General features: G+C 44.8%; 1 long non-coding RNA gene across 1 annotated transcript; it reads left to right on the forward strand.

Moving 5' to 3' along the window:
* Positions 1 to 190: 190 nt before the first annotated feature.
* On the forward strand, positions 191 to 11,711 carry LOC125759624 (uncharacterized). Its single transcript, XR_007417255.1, has 5 exons — positions 191 to 651; positions 1,517 to 1,645; positions 3,402 to 3,541; positions 5,847 to 5,947; positions 11,601 to 11,711. It is a non-coding gene; the product is annotated as an uncharacterized LOC125759624 (long non-coding RNA).
* The last annotated feature ends 8,008 nt before the right edge of the window (positions 11,712 to 19,719 follow it).

Genomic DNA, 19,719 nt, shown 5'->3' on the forward strand with positions numbered 1-19,719 from the left:
ACCGCAACTACAAAGCTTGGTTTAAACGAGAAACTCCTCAGGGCGCACAAGTGCTGGGCGCGCCAGCGAGCGCCGCGCCCTCTGCACGCTTCATCGTAAGCTATTCCCGCCTGGCAGGCTCGCTGCCTCGCTCACGACACTAGGCAAGCCTTTCTAGCCACGATAGTTCTGCGTTCGTGGCGTGTGTGTGTCGTCGTGCGAGTTTTGTTCATACGGTCGACTTTTACCGCGCTGCCTCGCATTGTGTGTTGTATGTTGTGGTTACTGACGTAAGCGCAAGTTCGTCACGCAGTGTTATACGCGGTAGCAGGTAAATAGTCACCAGATGCCGGCCGTGCGACTCCAATCTGCGACTGCTTTGTTCAGTGTGACCGACGGAGGCGATTCATAGTTTTGAAGAACACGTTCTTCAAATGTTTCCGCCCGTCAGTAGGGTGCCTTGATGCGCGTTTTGTCCGCTCACATCGAGGCACACTACACGGCAGTGAGTAGCAGCGCTGCAATCCTTTCTCGACGACGCGTTCTGTGGCCCTGGAAAATGCCTTGACGATCGGGGACGGCCGGTAGCTCGGCGATTCCTCGCTTGGCGCACCATTGAAAACCGGCGGTCATCCAGCAGTGTACGCTGCCAGCGTATTTTCATTGCCAGAGGTAAGTGAACGTTACGCTTCGTACATTGTGAGTTGTTCTTATTGTAGTACGCGTTGTCGCCGAATAAAATCGCATAACGTGTTGGTAGTGTATGCGGTTGTAGGTGTGCGGATTGTGCTCGTGCATGACATTTGTCAAGAACGTAGTCGGTAGTGTTATAAAGTTTTGGTAATTAGCTCGCGTGCACGCACTGCTGTACGCTAATATTTGCTGAAAGGAGACACCATTTTTGTCAGGCTCACCATTGTCATGCGTTTTATGCATGTCAAATTTATGCATGTCTCTTGACAAATTACTTGGAGTAACGCCATGAAACCGAAGCTTCAACATTCATTTCGTTCGCATGAGCTCTGAAGGAATAATCATCAGCCACCGTGTGAATCGTGAATCGGTACAGTGGGAGAAATAAAGTGTATTTAGGGATGTTTTCCTTAGGCGTGCATTTTATTCGTCATTAAGTAACGTGACCCTCAAAAGCGTTTAGGTTAGCATTCTTGGACATTGCTTATCATCTTTCAAGCAATAGATAACATAGATTTGTTAAAAATGCAATTTCTGCAGCATGACACTGTATTTTGTTCAGTTGGTTTGCCCCATTTTATCCTTTATGCACGTTGACCTAATTTGACAAGCCGTACTTTCAGCTGAATTTTCAATTGCTTATGGCACTATATGTGCGTCCGTGTATTGAAGTCCCACCTCTCATCGCATAATAATAGCTTGTGAAGAACAACGCTTGTCTTTAATTAGCCGTTTGTCAGAGCTCTTCCTCCCCCCTCATAGGGCAAGGTGTTGCTGGCACACCTGCTTCGGCTTTTCTTTATCTTTTTTTTTTAATGCTGAAGTTTTTTGCAACGTACTGCAGGTAGCAAACAGCAGTGCCACGACAAACAGTGGAGTGCTGACCATGCAGTCCAGAAGGTGGCTGAGTCAACTATGCTATAGGAGGTGCTTATTCAGGCAGAAGAAATAAGCATCTGCAGCCAACGTAAAGGTAATGTACAAAGTTCCATTTAATGAAGAAGAATCTTGTTTTGAGCTATTGTCGAAGGGAAACAATGAGCGCTAGATAAATGAGATGGAAATGCAGAGTAACAATGTTATGTATGCCAGCAACCAACTTAAGTTTATTCATGCAAAAGGGTTATTTCCAACTGGTTCATTTGGGGCAAGAGCCCACAGTTTCCACGAATGGGCATACCTGGTAGCCGTTGCACATCCTGTTACTGTGTTCTCGCACTCATTATTATGTGCCACTTACTCTTGTGACGTTCCACCAAGGTGAAATTACTTCACATAAACAGCAGCGAGAAGGCTTTTGCTAGCCATTTCAATTAAGGCAGCGTTACCGTAGCTTTTAGTTCCAGTAAACCAGCTAAGCTGTATAGAAGAGCGTACTCCATGTGTTTTTCACCATGGACAGTGCATTTTGCCTGGGAACATGGCTTAGTTTTGCAAAGGAAAATGTTGCCTTTCTGTAAAACTTGGTACTGGGAAATGGCATTGTGCCAAAAATATCAATGTTTATGACTTCTTGCAGCACGCATTGTTGTACAGGGATGTTAGCATTTTCATAAATGCAATGCATGGTGCCTGAAGAATATAGCGGCCCACTTTAAAATTTATAACTTCATGATTTCAGTATCTGGGACAGACTTTACTGTATACGGTTTGTTTCTGGAAAGCTTCAACCTATCTTGCAATTCTTCAAGGCCAATACTGAATTTGCTGTGTACATTTGGCTGCACATTCTCATCACTTATGCCAAACAACAGGCTTGAGTGATGTGTGGAATTCTTGTCAATCAATTTTATTGATTACCTCGGACAATCTATTCTGCTTCCCACAGTTATTGGGTGGGACGTTAAACCCCAGATATTATTCTTATATTATCCCACAGTTATTGGGTGCTTTGTGTGCATGTGCTATGCATGCTAGGAATGAAAACAGTGAATGCAGCTGGCAGCATCAACGAGTACAATGCCCATAGGCTAGTATGAGGTGCGAAATGTTGCCACTGCTAGAATTTACATTATGTGTGCATGGTTCAGCTGATTGTGTAATTTAGCACTTTCCAGCTACTTACGCAGTTGGAGCAGATGTCGATCATGTTTACTGCGGTATGGCACGGCCACCAAGTTCGTGCATTCTGCATACCAGGAAACCTGACACGAAGCAACGTATTGCTGTGATGGCAGCTAAGTGAGAACGAATGAGTTTGTCTTCTCTGTCCATTTGTCAATACCATTACACAGGCTTGTTAAGTGCATTCAAGCGGCTTTAGCTATGCACTATCAGCTACAGAGCCAGTAAAGACAGCCAATTTCATCATCAGAGTTCACTCTGCAAATCCCACTTTCTATAAAGGACATTGTTTTGTGATAGCTTAAAGTCAAAACTTGCTCAATTAAACAGTTCTTGGTGTCTGACATTACAGGAATTATGATAATTGTTATATCTCATGTGAAATTATGCCATTGTTTTTTTTCATATTCTTACTTTGCATACACACTTTACGACTGCACCCTCCCCAACCGAATCTTTACTAGTGCTACATTCTGTTATGGGTGAAAACAATTATTGAACTAAAAACCAGGCCAAGGAAAGCAGTATGATGCCCTGTAATGTAGGAGGATGCTGCTATTGCAGTCTTTAGTCTAGAGCTGAATTTAATGAGAAAGGGCAGCAATGTAGGTCACCTGTTGATATTTGAAGACCATAATTGTGTTGTGGTCATTTTGTTATCGCAGGAAGCATCTTCAAAAAGCAGTGCTACAAGGATGTGAGCAGCAGTTTCCCTTCAACGAACGGGTCAAATTCATGGAAGCCACGTGCCTGCTGCTTCTGGCCTACACAAATATGCAGCCACCATAGTAAAGTTCTTGCAAAGGTGTGAGACATCCCTATGCTGCATGGATTGCGCATGTTAATTGCCTGTTTTTTATAGCTTATAGTAATATGTCTACAAGTGTACTTCCTTCCAGTGTATGTTTATATTCTCTTAAAGGGCCAGTCAGCAGGCTCCTACTTCTTTCTTTTACACCTCCCAAACAAGCTCGCTAATTCGTACAGAGGGCCGCAGGAATCACATTGTGCGAATGTCAGACACTCCACTTCTAAAAACAATAACCGCGCCTCCTCTTCAGCGCTTGACCAGTCCTCTTTGCTAGCGAAGTGGTGTAATGTTGCCTATGAGCAACATTAAGTAACGCTGACTGTTGAATAGTCCTCTGCAATACGAAAGGGCATTTTGGCTTTGTGATGATGCAGTATCTGTGGTTGTCACAAGTGTTGCGAATTGGTTTATCTCGCCAGTGCTTTGACTGTGCTTCCTCACCGCACCACTCTGGCACAGTGGCACACCGAGGAAGCCCCTCTTCAGGATGGTCAGGCTGAGCTAGAGACTGAAACCAGCTGGAATGTTTGTTCTATCTCCTGTGGCTTCATTATTACACCACTTAATCAAAAAATTCATGTGACAACATGTTCACGTTGTACAAGCGTGCAGTTGTCACAAGTTTTAGACTCCGGAGTTGTTTAGGGGCCCTTTAGCCTTAAATTATGAATGGTAAATTCACACGTCACGTGGTTTTCTTGCTTTATTTTTTGCAATGCTCATTTTTAAAATAGCATATCAGCTTCTGTGAGTGGTAACTTATACATTTATCATACAAAACATCCTGCTATATTCAACAAGTGTTGTTATAGATTTTTCATGGCGCCAGAGCCACCTGCTTTTTGCCCTGTGGCAGCTACATGGAAGTTCATTGCTATGCTGCTTTGTTTAACTGATATCTTTTCAATCAATGCGTTTCACAGTCCAGGGTGTTTGGTGTATTTGCATCTTGATGTGTTTAATATCATACAAATGATGGATTTTATTCTGTCTTCTAGTGTTTACTTTGCAGCTATTTAACTGTGGTTTTCAGGGGCATATCTAGACAGGAACATCAATTCTGCTAAGCTTTGGTTCGAAAAGAGACGCTGAACAGGAGTTCCTTAGGTGCATGCCCTGAGCACCAGCCCTTTGGATTACAGAAATATCTAAACTGCATAATGTCTGCAGCTCCTTGCTTAATTGCACGTCTTTCTTCAACTTACAGCTCTTTCCATAATCCTTAACATTAACCTACATTACCAAGTGAACATCCCCCGCTGCAATACAGTGGTTATAACGGTCAGCTGCTGATCTGAACTGTGCGGGTTCGATCCTTGATGGAGTGGTTGCACTTTCGGTGGAGGTGCAAATCCTAGAGGTTCCCGTGCTTTTAATTTGACGTTTACATTGCAGAACCCCATTGTTATTATTACATCAGCAAGTGGACAGAGCGGTAATTCTAGATTGTATACATAATTTAGTATAACAGACAGCTGAGCTGGTTGGTAGGTATTCATGTTAAAAAGGCAGGGCATGCAAACATGGACACAAGAGAGAAACCAAGACACCACTAACGCCAACTGGAAAGGTGGACAGTGGCACAAAATAAAGTAGACACAGAAACTTACCTGTGCATGCCCAGGCAAGAGGCGATATCTATCAATCTGGCACGCGCGATAGTCTACGTGAGAGATAACTGCTAGTTAATCGACGATTGGCTCTCTTGTGCACTGCCATTATCGATATGCCAGGCCTCGACTATTGGACGCATTTCTTCATTCATGTGCTTGTACAAAACTGCATTCATCGAATTTTGGCATGCATTTAGGCTCTCGACAATGTAAAGGTATATTAGGTGATGAGCCTCCAGTTAGTGATCTCAGCGTTTTAGGCGTCTTGACTCTTTTGTGTCCATGTTTGCATGCCCCAACTTTTTAACATGTATTCATATAGTGCGTAAGAGAAATAGGTTAGTGAGTTATTTGGAAAGTAAGTTTAGGGCGAACACCAAAATAGCAGTGTAAATTAAATTTAAGCGATGAATGCATCGGGCTGGATTAGGAAACGATATAATGGCGAAATATAGCCGCTTGCTCTTTGCTTATACTTGTCTCAGTTTCTTGTCTTGTATGCTTTGACAATGACCAGGTGTCGTGTTGGATGCTACTAATTGGTTATGAGCTATACACAGACAAAGCAGCGGCTGTTTGGACGCTTTCTAAACAGCTACCTCATGGGGAGAGAAAAGTTAATTTGGGTTATGTGAGGCATGCTAAAAAAAGTCGACTTGTTTCTGATGTTTTTGTTTTCCTGGCAGACATTCTACTCAAACTTGCCCAAAGGCGGAAGGAAGGCACGCACAGATGGACGCACAGAAATCATGGGGCTGCCGTAGAAGCTGTGAATGAGCATTAACCTGTGAGTATGTGTCTTAAACAATTTGCTGAAGCCTTTTATTTTGGCTGAACATTCTTATCGATGCTTTGTATTCCCTGATTGGTAGTGCAATATTGTTACACCCTGTTGCTTTCACAACAGAGCTCTTTAGTCTGGTACAAGGCCCAAAAAGTTCGACCTAGATGACCAAATTGCGGCAGCCAGTTGTTTTCACAATTAATGCATTAGTGTAAAAAAACGCAATAGACGGAGCACAAGAAAAAGGAAGACACAAACAGTGCTGTGCTCGTGTGCTCAGTCTTCTGCACTGCTTTGTTTACGCTCTGTCATACCAACACACAAGCATCCATTTTAGCTGATGTAGTAGTCCAGCTCATACACTTGGTAACGTTCTCCAACGGCAGGATTACCGGATATATGGCTTGTGAAGTCAATCTAAAGTGCATGCCTGTTCGTGTAGACTTGTGTGCATCCACCATTGATATGGAAATGCAGCTGTGTTTTAATATTTTAGCCAGTATAGGTCGTGAATGGAATTTGGAGCTGTGGCAGCAACACTTTTATAGGGGGCGAGTTACTAAATTATTGTATACTTGTGTGCATCCACCATTGAGATTGAAATGCAGCTGTGTTTTAATATTTTAGCCATTATAGCTCGTGAATAGAATTTGGAGCTGTGACAGCAACACTTTTAGAGGGGGCGAGTTACTAAATTATTGTGTATTTCTCAATGTTTGCATGTTATAAAACATAGCTGATTAAAATTAGTCCAGATTTTACGCTATTTCTTAACATATGACCTTCCGTACTGTTCGAAGGCATTGAACCATATGAAATGCTTTGTGCCTTTGTGTGCCGAAGGTTACCAGTCATTATACTAGAGATAGATAAAAATAGGTCAGAGGTTAAAGTAAATTTTTTGCAATCAACTTCTTGTGGGCAGTTATCATAGCAGGGTTTTGAAGTAATTTAGCAATACAAGCAGATTAGTGCTTCATTTTAGTGTCTGACAGTGCACACTGTTTTATTTTAGTACTTATTTGGGTCATTTCACGCCAGTGTGCCAAGTCGTTTTTTTGACCATTTCCAATATTTTGTAAAACTGGTGCTGTTATGTTTCAGTGTGGGAAGTAGTCATTCAAGCGTTATTTTCGGGGAAATGCATGATGCAGCAAAGACCTTTCAAACTTCGCACGCAGAAATGAAGCTGTGTCAGGCAAATTAATTGACACATGATTATTGCGTCGAGCTATTACTACAAAGCATTCGTTTCTTTAACATAGTCACCAATCTTTCATGACTATGATAGTCGAATTTATTTTCATTTCGATTTATGCTATTTGCAGTCGTGAGGAAACATTGCAAAATGCAGCATTTTTAAGTATATTGTAAAAAAGACTGAATGTTTCATGTGAAGTATATTCACAGTATGAGTTCAGTGCATATACCAAGGGTTGAAAATGCTGCTGGCAAAAAGAAGCAAAAATGTCTTCAAAATTGACACTTGGAAGAAGTAGTGTTTGAACCGATATTGCGGGCTCTCTTTCACTGCGTAGCAATCCCAGCAAAAATGTTGCCTGCACATCATAGTGTGCTTTCCTCGTGCGATAATTTAGACAAAGTTTTTAAGGTGTAATATTATCTTCAAGCGAAAAATAATTTTTTCAAATGAAAAATAACAAGGCTGTGGGAAGTTTCTTGGAGCTTTGCCTTCACTGCACAGCACGTCATTGTTCTTGCATGGTACTTCAGACAGAAGTATTGCTTAAATCTGCAACATTTAGACTTGCACTATATGAGCACAGGGGCACCCGCGTGAATCCTGTGCCAATGTGCTGTGCAGCGAAGGTCAAGGAACGAGACCCTGTGCAGGCTAGGGATTATGCACTTCAGTAAATTTTTCCTTGCTTACAACCAACCAGTAGATATTTCTTTTAAAATGGAATATAAATTGCCAGCAAAGTATACCACACAATAATGTCTTGGCGGCATTTCTGTTTGGAATGCTACATAGCAAAAGCTAAGCTGCAATATGGGTCAAAAGCTATTTTTTCCAACTCTGTTACAGGTTGGGTGCAACGTTTCTGTTTATTTTGTTTTCATAGTAGTTTTATAACAAAGTGGATATCTATTTACTTATTTATTTATTACTTGACAATACGGCTGACACCAGTAAGCAGTATTGCAAAGTGGGCTACAGTGATAAGTTACACATAAAATGATCTTGCTAAGCAAAAACAGGAGCATAACATATACAAAACACAAGATAAACCAAAGAACATCTATACAACCGTCTTAACGGGGCCCTGCAACACCTTTCTTTGTTATATTGGAATAGTCCCATTATTGACGTATGACTCTTCACGAGCCATATGCCACAAAAATTTTTCGAATCCGTCAAGTCTAAGTGGTGTTACCAAATTATAGAGATCACGTTCCGCAGCTTTCTCTCTCAACTCAACGCAGCGAGCGCGCGGAAAGCTGCGCGCGGCGTGAGGGGAGGGAAGGAGGGCGGAGGTGCGAGGAGGCGACGTCAGCGCCGGCGGCATTTTTTTCATTTTTTCCTCTCTGGCGTCTCGGCGCAACCACGTGGTCTGTGCCGCCACTTCCGGTCGGCTTGCGTCGTTCTCGTCGAGCGGAGTCGATCGCGCTGTGTATCGCGCGTGCTTGAAAACTGCGCGTCGGTTTGGTAATGTTGGGTGTGCACCTCGAACGCCGTAGTGTTTTCATCGCTCTGCCAACCATGGAAGCAAACGTGCGCGCTCGTTTGGAACGAATGACAGCTGAGATCGGTTTCGGCCCATACTCCGATACACCGCCTCGTAAGACGGCACTGGCAGACGACCCCAAAGCGCCGCCATTACCGGACGCCAGCATTGTTATCGGAGACATGCTGCGCCCGTGCCTCGGTCGGTCGTGAGAACGCGCCGACGATGCAGTTCTCAGCTGACGAGGCAACACTCGAACGGCTGCCACTCTCAACGGCAACCGGCGATGGTCAAAAGCACAGAAATATTCACGTTTTCGGCACTGCGCATGGCGAAGAAAACGGAACCACGCAACTACGAGCAGACGAGCTGTCGGTGAGACCGGAAGTGCTAATATTAATGTTTGTTCGGTGTTTTTAACGCGATAGCATAATATAAACATACATATTATCTACTTATTGAACTCAAAATTAACAACGAAAGTAATAATGAGGGTGTTATCGTGATTATAACATCAGCCAATGGTGGAACTGCCGACAATCGCGTCATATTTTGCGGACTAATACATCATTTGTCGAGAGAAGAGGGAGCGATTTTCAGCTGACTTTGAGAATTTATTGTAAATTCCAGGCCGTGCGCATCGCTATAATATTTGGCTCGCGTGTTCTCGGGAGCCTCGACTACCGATCGGCAGCGCTTTTTGAGCATGCTCGAAAAGTGTTGCAGGGCCCCTTTAAGGAAAATGATAAGGGAACAGCACAAAATACAAAGGCAATGAACTTTAGAAATCAACCTTCGGTATTCCATACGAAAGAATTGGTCTTTCTCCTGATAAATGTTAACATTAGAACTTCAGCATTTTGCAGTGTTTCCTTATGGCTGAAAAAATGTAACTTGAAATGCAAATTAGTAAACTATTTTAGCCATGAAACACTGCCACCTTCAGATTAAAGAAAGAAATATTCTGCATCAAAACGGGAACAAACAGCGCTGGACATGGGACGAAGAAAGAACAATAGACGAGGGTGCTGTCGCCCTCGTCTACCTTTTTTTTTCCGTCCCGTGCCCAGCGTTGTTTGTTCCCATCGTAATCATGTACTAACCAGCACAGTTAGGTGCTCTCCTGAAATATTTTGCGCTAATTGCTCAAAGCAATAACTTTGTATAAGTTATCTTGCATGACGCAGTTTCACATCTGTAGATGGTTGGATGCTATGTGTGTTCCCTTTAAAGCGAAGCATTGACATGCAAGTGGCCAAGCTCAATTTTTGAATTGGCTTAATGCCTTTCCTACCTGAATTAAATTTCTTTCCTTAAAAAAAACTCATAATAAGTAGCTTATTTTTCGGCATTGTACATAAAGACCCTGCAAGTTTGTTTTTGGCTGTTCTCGCTGCTTTTCCACTACCAATCCTCCATCTGTCTTTTACTGATTTCTCTTGTGGATGTGTTCATCTTTATCAAGCTTTCTCTAAGCCTAGGGCTTCATGAGAGCTAGTTCCCAACACGCACATGGGTGGACATTTTTACATTTATTTAAAAGGTGGTCCGTCATTTCCATATCTCTCTCACAACCAGTGCATGTGACGCCTACTTACTGGACCTCACTTTATGACTGCATATTCTAAGGCAAGATTACCTCGCTTCAGACATTGCACTAGCTTATCATATGCTTCCCTCCTTACTTCGTCCTTATTCTTGCGATAGTTACTCAGAGCTTTTCATTTTTAGTATTTGCTATCTATTAAATCATCTCCACCTCTCTGACATTGCACCTAACGCTTATCGTGCATAAAGTTTAATGCATGCTCTCAGCATCACGAAATTTCGTCCTGGAAATTATCACTTGACTACAGGTATGATCTTTTTCAACAGCAAAGGAGTTCATTAAAAAACCACCTTGTATACTTAAAATGGGGAATTCCATACCTCGTTTATTAAAGTTAACCTCTTTCAATTTCCTTACGCTTGTCCTTTGTGTTGTGCTTGCCTCATGGTTTTCAGTCTTTATGGATCTGGTATATTTAAAGAGTTGAATAGCCGGTCACCTGCTTATGACACTGCAGCTTAAAGTATTCCACCCACTATCATTGCCATAGTAGCATTTGGTACAGTAGAGGTTTGTAATGAATGTAACGAGATGTACAGCTCATGAAATAATTGTTGAACAACGAATGTTGTTGGAGCTAGTGACTCAACATGAGGACTCGTCTTTAGAGGGGCAACGAATTGCATCAAAGTTGCTGCAACAACTTAGACACATCAATTTGTTGAAACATTGGCTCGAACACTCTTTGTTCAATGGTTTGACATTCATTCAAGCCGCCATCTTCAGCTCAACTTTTGTCGCGTCAAGATGTACAGGATATACAACTGTTATGTTGTGTTCTGATAGAATTCAAGAGCTATTGACAGCAAGCCTTGCTTCTCAATTTAATTCTCATCCTTTACGTTTACGCCTTAATCTTTGTCATCTTCAGCCTTATTATATGTGCACTGCAGCAGTAGCCCTTCGCAGTGGTCTACAATTCGCCTCGTCTTGTGCGAGCCGATTCCATTTTATACATGCGCAATTCTTCATTTCTTCACCCACATAACTCTCGGCCTTCTCGGCAGCATTAAGTACAAAAATTGTAACTGTTAAGACTTTTGCTTCAACATCATGACAATAATTGAATAGAATTGGTAATGCACGTACATAAATACTCTTGCAGTTAAAACGTAGTGTGTTTAACCCTGAATTCTTGTGTACTATAGCAATAAGTCTTCGTAAAATCATGCTGCTTGTCCTTCATATGATCAGAACGAGTCCAGAAATATCTGCAAAATATCGTTTCTGCTTTTTTGATTTCTGAAACAGTGATGCTAAGGGAGGCCATGTGCACATGCACCATGGCAATGTTTAAATGGGTATAAATTCTGAACATTGCTGTTGCTCTAGGTGTTTTCTTTCACTTCCTTTTCAGACGTACAGAAAGGAGCGAAGTGGAGCTGTCCATGGGCCGTGCACACAGTTTCATAAGCAGGCTTGCAACACTTTTGACAAATATGTTCCTGAATACATCTGCCAAAGTGGCATTTAAAGAAGCATGTAGTAGTGTACTTCACTGTTTATTTGGCATGAAGCAGCAGGTATGCTTCCGTCATCAGCAAGTTCACACAGTACAGTGCATCTACACATGGCATGCTACCCCCACATCTACCAGCTCGGGATGTGTAGCGTGATTGTAAAATGTTTACTTTGACTTAACACAACAATTAACAAAATGACATGAAAGTTTTGCCACCTATGCAGGCGACATTCTCAGTATACACTGGCAAATATAAGCGGAGTTTGACCAGTCCATTAGTTGCACATTTCCTTGTAAACATCTCGTAGAGGGCCGCTGTTGTTGTTGCAAGCCAATGCGCCGTGATGAATGAACCATGATTCCAAGATTTTTCTTTTCCTCCGACTTTTGTGCACGAGGTAGCATCGTCGAATTGATTAGGTCAAAGTTATGCCTTGTCATTCAGCAGCGTTCAACAAGCTCCGTCTTAGAACACGTTGCATGGGTGGTTTTCGCAACATCCTCTTTGTGTTCTTTACCCTTCGATCACCTTCTTCAACCCATTTCGCCTATGGAAGTTGTGTCGCAATCCCCACATTGTACTTCGTAGATGATCCCACTCTAATCTTCGGCGGTGTTTGTGTATACCTTGTCCTTAGGACATGTGTTCACAAAGCCCAAAGACCGCACACTTGCGGATGATTAGAGCAGGGTACTCTACAGAGTACGTTGTGGGGTTCACGACACCACTTACATCGGCGAATCGGGCAGGAAAATGCCAAAGACGTTCAAAGAACACAAAGTGGGAATGTTGCTAAAGCCACCCATGGAGCGCATTTTAAGAAAGCGACCTTAACAATGCGACGATGCTGGCTCAGGAACGAAGGTGGAGGAAAACTATTGCAATTATGGTTCATGCGTCAGGAAGCATCTGCTTGAAACAACAACCACAGACTCATACCGAACGTGTACGTGGACGTATGTGGCTAGTGGACTGGTCGACCTCCGCTCACTTGTTGCCAGCGTATACCGAGACTGCCACCTGCATAGGTGGCAAAGCTTCTATGGGATTTTATGGTGCAGTTGTGGTACAAAACCATTATTTTGCATTAAGGCAAATGTGCCGTATTATATTGGACAGTACGGGCAGACCATTCTTTAGTATCTTAACGTAGGAGGTACGTAAGAAGACCTTCTTTGAAGGAAATTGTTGTATTCCGGGTCACGGAACAGTGTTCTCATTCAAACGACGTGACGGAGTGCTTTGTGCTAGCTGTGCTAACGAAGGCACTTCGTTAGAAGGCTCCTTTTTAGAGAAATCGTTTAATTAGGAACACGGAAAAGTGCTCGGCAGCGCTATACCTTCAGCTTTGTCCGTGTTTAGGGGCCAGATTTTTTGCAGTGTACCACTGTTTAGTGCAGTTCAGACTGATTCACGCAAATGTTTTTTTACAAACATTGTTAAAATAACGCCCTGCTTCTGATATTTGTTAAATATGCGGTACATTGAAATCCAGTGACTGTTTGCCATAAGTTGTGCGCCATCGTGGTACTAACCATTTCTGGTGGCCTCTGGTTCTAGGATCGCTTATCTGTTTTTTAACCGTTCTTTTAGCTTCATAGAACGGCTCGCACGAAAACGAGTTATATCGGATGTACACCAGAGCGAGAGCGAAACACTATTACAACGAATAGAGACTGTTATGAGAGGCAAGTTCAACTCACACCGGCCCACACAGCGAGCTCACGAGCTCACCCGCTTTTCTTCCGGATCGAGCTGCCGGGCCCAAACAAGTGCAAGCCTCCTAGCGCGGACACCACGGATACCTCGCGTCGATGTGCCGAATTAGGAACTACGAAGAACACTGCCAAGGCTAACAAAAGTAAGCTGTTGGTCAGCGTTCGCCTCGGTCGTATTCCCGCAGAGTCACCGGCTACAACTTCAAAGCGATACGAAGTAGCCATCGCTACGTCGTCGGCACCAGCCTGCCGGCGGCCGGTGTGAGCGCGTTGCCGGCGCAGATGAAAGAAGCGTTGCGTAGAATTTGCTTCACCGAAAATGAATGTATTCTGGAATAAAGTACAGTTCAAACTGTGTCTTTCTGTTCTTGCGACAACCGTTGTCAAACATCTAGCGTGAAGGCGAGCGCCGATATAAATCAACGTGCGGCCGACAGCGCACAGCGACCGACTTAGGAGCACGGTAACAGAACCGTGCCTGCCAGCCGTCTCGTCGTTGTAAGTAGGCATATATATACATCCTTTCGTCAGGCACCGCGGATAGGGGACACTATTTTTCATTTGTATGTAAAATAACGACGTCCAGAAATGCACAGAGGACGGATGTTGCGATCGCCAGCGGTCGTTTAACGTACAGTCGTACACCTCGTAAAGGCCTAGCAACTTTGTTGGCAAGAAGCCTGCATGGGCAAGGCGCCGCAATGCTTCGCCGGCGTTCCGGCATAACTGCCGCTTCTATGTTTGTGTGTGCATAAGTGCATTTCACGGACTTTTGCACCAGCACCGCTAATGCTGGTTCCGCCGATACGATGGAGTGTCAGCTGATAATGCGAATTCGCTCACTGAAAGGGCGTTAAAGATCAGGCGCATTCACATTAAAAGATCGGTGTGCTTCGGCGCTACGAATGGGCCCACGTAAGTTTACACGTGCGCTGTGAATGTTTGTTTTGTTACGCCGAACAGAAGCCTCCAATCTGCACTACATGGGAGGTCGAGGTGCTGTGCCTGTATAGGTCCGGTGGCTGGTTTACGGCTGTGGAGCACGGTCGGTCGGTGTACGCGGTGTACTGCTTAGCAGTTGTATGTAGGTTGGTACGCGTGTGCATGTCCCGCAAATACTGCGTCCTTCAATGCTGAATAAGTATGGTAGCAAAGGGTAACGGCACACAAGAAGAGCACGGAGACGCACACAGCGCTTTCGCTGGCATAGTCATTCAAAAATGCCGCACCAACAAGCGCGCCTGGCAGCTTTACTCGAGTTTATTTCTTGTTCAACGGGCCCTTTCGTGCACGTACTCCGGGACTGTTGCCCTTATTGCCACTGCTGGTTGCAAGGCACGTCGTATTGGCTTTTCTGTGCGCCACAAAATTTTACCCTAAGGCGTCAGGATGCCGTCTGTGGCTTGCCTTCCTTCAAGTGGACATGGACGAATGGTTCTCAAAATTCCGCGTTCGGAATGGCTGAGACAGGCTCGTTTCTACAGAACACACCTGGATGCGCTGTTGCAAAGGACCTTCGAGCCATCGGTGGCCATGGCTCAGGGCCGGAAGTTTTTGCGTCTTGCGGTCAAACCACTGAGCACCTGTGGCAGCCTCAGCTGCGTCGGGTACGAGCTCATGCAAGTCAGCATCGCCAAACAGGGACTGGAGCGCTCCGCTTTCCTGAAGAAATCGATCTTGCGGACGGTGTGCGTGACTCCTGGAGCTGGGACCGAAATTCGCCACGCCAACCACGAGGACCAAGCCAGAGCTTCTTTTCATCGTGCGCCAAGTAAGTCGGAGAGCTCCCGAAGACGAGGCCACGCGATTGAACTGCGAAGGTGTGGAGCCTTAACACGACGTAAGCGGATGCGTCACAAATTACCTTTGAAATATCTAGAGTCTTATTTAGAAGAACAGTCCTTGTGTGTTGTACCTGCCGATAAGAAAAAACCGCCACGTTGGTTTAGTGCTTAAGGTGCACGACTGCTGACCCGCAGGTCGCGGGATCGAATCCCGGCCGCGGCGGCCGCATTTTCGATGGAGGCGGAAATGCTAGAGGCCCGCGTACTTAGATTTAGTGCACGTTAAAGAACGCCAAGTGGTCAAAATTTCCGGAGCCCTCCACTACAGCGTCTCTCATAAACTTATCGTGCTTTCGGGACGGTAAAAAGAACCAACTGCCAATAAGGAAGGAGGAGTAATAAAAAACATGGTTGATCCCTCCGTCATAGTAATCGGTGTAACACGAAAGTAAAACCTGTCCTTACAGAAGTGGCAGAATGTTTGTTATACATTTTATATACGAGAGTTTGCACGATGTATATAGATGTCTAGCAGCTGTACCACCGTTTAACGTCGATGCACCCACTTTGATGCTTAGTGTTTCATCTCCATCCCGACGACTAACGTGCACGTTCAATCAATAACAAAATCCTTGTGGTAGCTGTAGCAGTTAACGGTGAAAGCGTAATCAGAGGACGAGGTGTGATAGCCAGAAGAGCGCCCCATATTGGACGCACAACTTTGTTGCCATCCTGCGGCATGTTAAAATGGGATTGAACACCACGGCCGGACCGTGGGCCGGACTAGAGGCAAACGCAAAGCGCGTCGCGCCGCCCCTCAAGCCCGGCCGCGATTTTTCTCGGGGCGAGCGTAAGCGGGCAACGCGGTGCCACAGCCAGGTGAGGCAGGCACGCGTCGCAGAGGTATTTTTGGTTTGGAATAGCGTGATGCTATGAGCGAGACCGACGCTTTTACGACGCTTGGGCAAAGATCGCCACCTCGCGGTGTGTTAAGGCATTGACAAAATTGCAATTCTATTGAAAACGCGCCGAATGGGACGGCCGTGTAGCAACAAGCGTTACAGATGCTAATCGCGGAGGCCACAGTAATGATGAATTACTTTACCTTACTGCTCCTAGAGGGCAACACCACCCCGCTGACCGAGAGCACTGTGAGAGGAGAGTGAGAGATATAAAAGGCGCGTTTGTAAAGCGTGTAGAGTCTGTGACTGTGGCGCAGTGGATAGCGTGCCCGGCATTTGTTCTTGCGGACCGAGATGTCGTGGGTTCGATGCCCGTTGATGGAACTTTTTTTCTTTGCCATCTCAGCGTGTACATATTTTCAACGTCATTTCCGTGACGGAAATACGTCACTGAAGTCTTGGTGGACCCCGGCATAAACACTTTCGTGTTAAAAAAATGTAGCGATGTGTGTGTGTCTCCGTGTTCTTCTTGTGTCCCGTTACCCTGTGCCAGCACAGTTATTCAATAATGCCGTACCGACAAGCGCGCCTTGCAACTTTACTCGACTTCAATGCTGGTTCACTTGGAGCTATGCTGGCATAGCGAATGGTCCCTATCCTTTCTTTTTTTCAATTAGTCCAGATGGTTCAACTGTTAGTTCCTCTGGAGCACTCTACGAGGACCAACATTTAAACCGCTTGGAGTAAGTGCAAGGGGGTAAAAGTTACACCCCAGTAGTTACTCCCGCAGTTGGTTTAAAATGTATGGCAGCCGATTTAGTCCCCTGAAGGACCAATGCCGTATTCTATTTTAGTCATTTTAGGCTTACAGTGTACAGACCAAAACATTGCCAAAGTTCGCAATGTGATCCGTGGCGACCGAAGATTGAGTGTTTGCGCAGTGGCGGAGTTGCTTCACTTGGATAGGGAAGCTGTTCGACGCATTTTAACTGAGGAATTACACATGAGGAAAAAGAAATTACGCATGAGAAAAAGGCCGCAGTTGTGGAGTGATGAATGGCTGCTGCACCAAGACAATGCGGCCGCTCCTACGGCCAAATGTGTCATGTAGCTCCTGACCAACAAAAACATTACTGCGATGGGGCATCTTCCTTATTCACCTGATTTCGCTCCATGCGACTTTTTTTTATTTCTTAGAGTTAGAACTTGCTTAAAGGGAACCCATTCTACCTCATTTGAAGAGGTTCAGGCAATAACGAAGAATATCCTGACGGGCCTTCCAAAAGCCTTATTTCAGAACGGTTACTTCAAGCACTGGCAGCACCAAATGCTGACATGCGTGAATGCTGGAGGGGAATATTTTTGAATAATGTCAAGGAGAATTCATTGTGTAAGTACAATGATTTATTGGACCACTCTCGCTTTTTGTTTCACACCTTGTAAACACACAGAAGAAGTATGAAAAAGCGTGGGGAATTATGTGTGATAAAAACGTGGATCTAAAATCATGAGGCCTGGTCAGTAGGACTTTTGCTTCTGGCGCGACTGGGTGCACAACGTAGATTTGTCAGTGAACACAATGCTTTTCCAGGCATTTCCAGTCCATTTAGAATGGGATTCAGCGAAAACGATCCTTTTCCGATTCGCCTCATTGGAAAGGAGCGGCTTGTTGGTAGCACTTCGGTTCGTGAAACCTGCTTCAGGACGCTGTCGTCGAACCAATTCTCTGCTGATGTTGAGGCTCACGGTATCTCGGACCTGACAAGTTGTCAAAATATTCGCACGGGCAACGCCAACCAAGGCCGCATCGTTCTCTTCGGTAGCCTGGCGGCCACTATTTTTTGCTGCATCAACATTTCACCCCTAATCTCTGAACGCCTGCGTAATTCTGTTAACAGTGCCAAGTTGGGAAGCACCCACCACGACATTATTCGTCATTCTGTGGAGAAGCGAGGTACTATCTGTAAGGTATTATGTGCACTTTGTTGATGCGACGGATGACGACGATGAAGAATTATGGCTGAGCCCTTTGTAATGGGTTGGAAGCTTTAAACGACCCACTAGTTACTTAATTCGCATTGTGTGACGCCCGGTCGTTATTTAACTCTCCCACCACGCTTCATAACATATGTTAACGTGAGAAAGAGAGAGAGAGAGAGGGAATTAACTTTATTGAGACCCTGAGGAAATTGATTATGGAGACCTCATGGGCTTCCTTGGCAACCAATAGAAGTGCATTGGCGAGTAACCCCCTACGCTCTAAATCATCATAATTTTTGTGAAGTAGGGAAGCAGCCACTATGCAGTTTTTCGTCATTCTGCAGGGAACCGTGGTACCCGCTAAACACCTGTAAGGCATTATGTGCACTTTCTTGATGCTGTGGCTGATGAATAATAAATATGGCAGGGGCCTTTGTAATGGGTTTGAAGCATTCAACAACCCCCTCGTTACGCAAATCGCATTGTGTAGTGCCAGGTTACAGAATTCGCTTTGTGTGACGCCTGGTTGCTATTTTACTCTTCTACCACACTACATTACATATGCTAATGTGGTTCCTTCCCGACATGAAGCCTGTACAGGGTCTTTTTGCTTAGCAGTTTCAAGCACCGGCATGGCTTTGAGGTAGGATACTGGGCTCCCACGCAGAGACCCCGGTTCGAACGTCGTTCTATCCTGGAATTTTTTCTTATTTAGTTTTTCCTTATTTCGAGCTATAGTGGTTACGGACACCGGCGGCGGCGGACAACTACGGCGCCAAAACGGCCCTTGTTTTGATCTCATAACAGCATTCGCTGTAAAAATTATGCTATGACGCCTCCAGGACGTCATAGATAGCTAAAATTTGTGACGTGACAATGACGTCATGTTGACGTCAGATTACGTCACGTCATCTGATAACTTCATCACATGACAACGGCGCTTTGCACAGTCTCTGTGATCGGCCCACCAATGGCGCAAGCAATGCGAGACCCGAGGACGTGCAGAAAGCTTGCAATTATCCGATCTTGGAACGTAAGAGGGTGAATAAGGAAGCGGCTTGGAGTCCCCGGCACTAAAACTCTCTAATAAGAGAGAAAAAAGAAAATACTCACAGGCTCCCTTGTGCACTCGCCTAAGGCCACTCGAACGCGATAGCCGTCTTCCTTTCCTTCGGCCGATGTAATGTTCCCCACCCCTCCGAAAGCTTTGTGGACCTAACATGGTTTTGCACTGCCTCCAAGATCGGAGGCACTGCAAGCTTTCTACACCTCATCTAGTTTTGCACTGCTTCCGTGGTCGTTGGGTCGATCACGAAGGCAGTGCAAATCGGCCAAGTCATGTGATGACGTCATCGTGTGAAGTCACGTTATTCGCCGGCATCATGACGTCACAAGCGCTGGTCGTATGGTGACGTCATTACGTAATGACTTTTCAGATCCCTCGTGTTGACGCCGCCGACGCCGCGGATGCCAGAGGTTAATTTTCTTGTTTACTGAGGCATCTAAGGTTTTCGCCAGAGCAGATGCAGGGCCCCTAGAAGAATGAAAACGATACTTCGTTCTGCTAGTCTGTGATAGCGGACATCCTGTTGGTTTACTTTAGAAAATCATTTTTCTGCTCAACTTGTT

The sequence above is a fragment of the Rhipicephalus sanguineus genome, chromosome 8 (genome assembly GCF_013339695.2).
Source record: "Rhipicephalus sanguineus isolate Rsan-2018 chromosome 8, BIME_Rsan_1.4, whole genome shotgun sequence".
Taxonomy (NCBI): domain Eukaryota; kingdom Metazoa; phylum Arthropoda; class Arachnida; order Ixodida; family Ixodidae; genus Rhipicephalus; species Rhipicephalus sanguineus.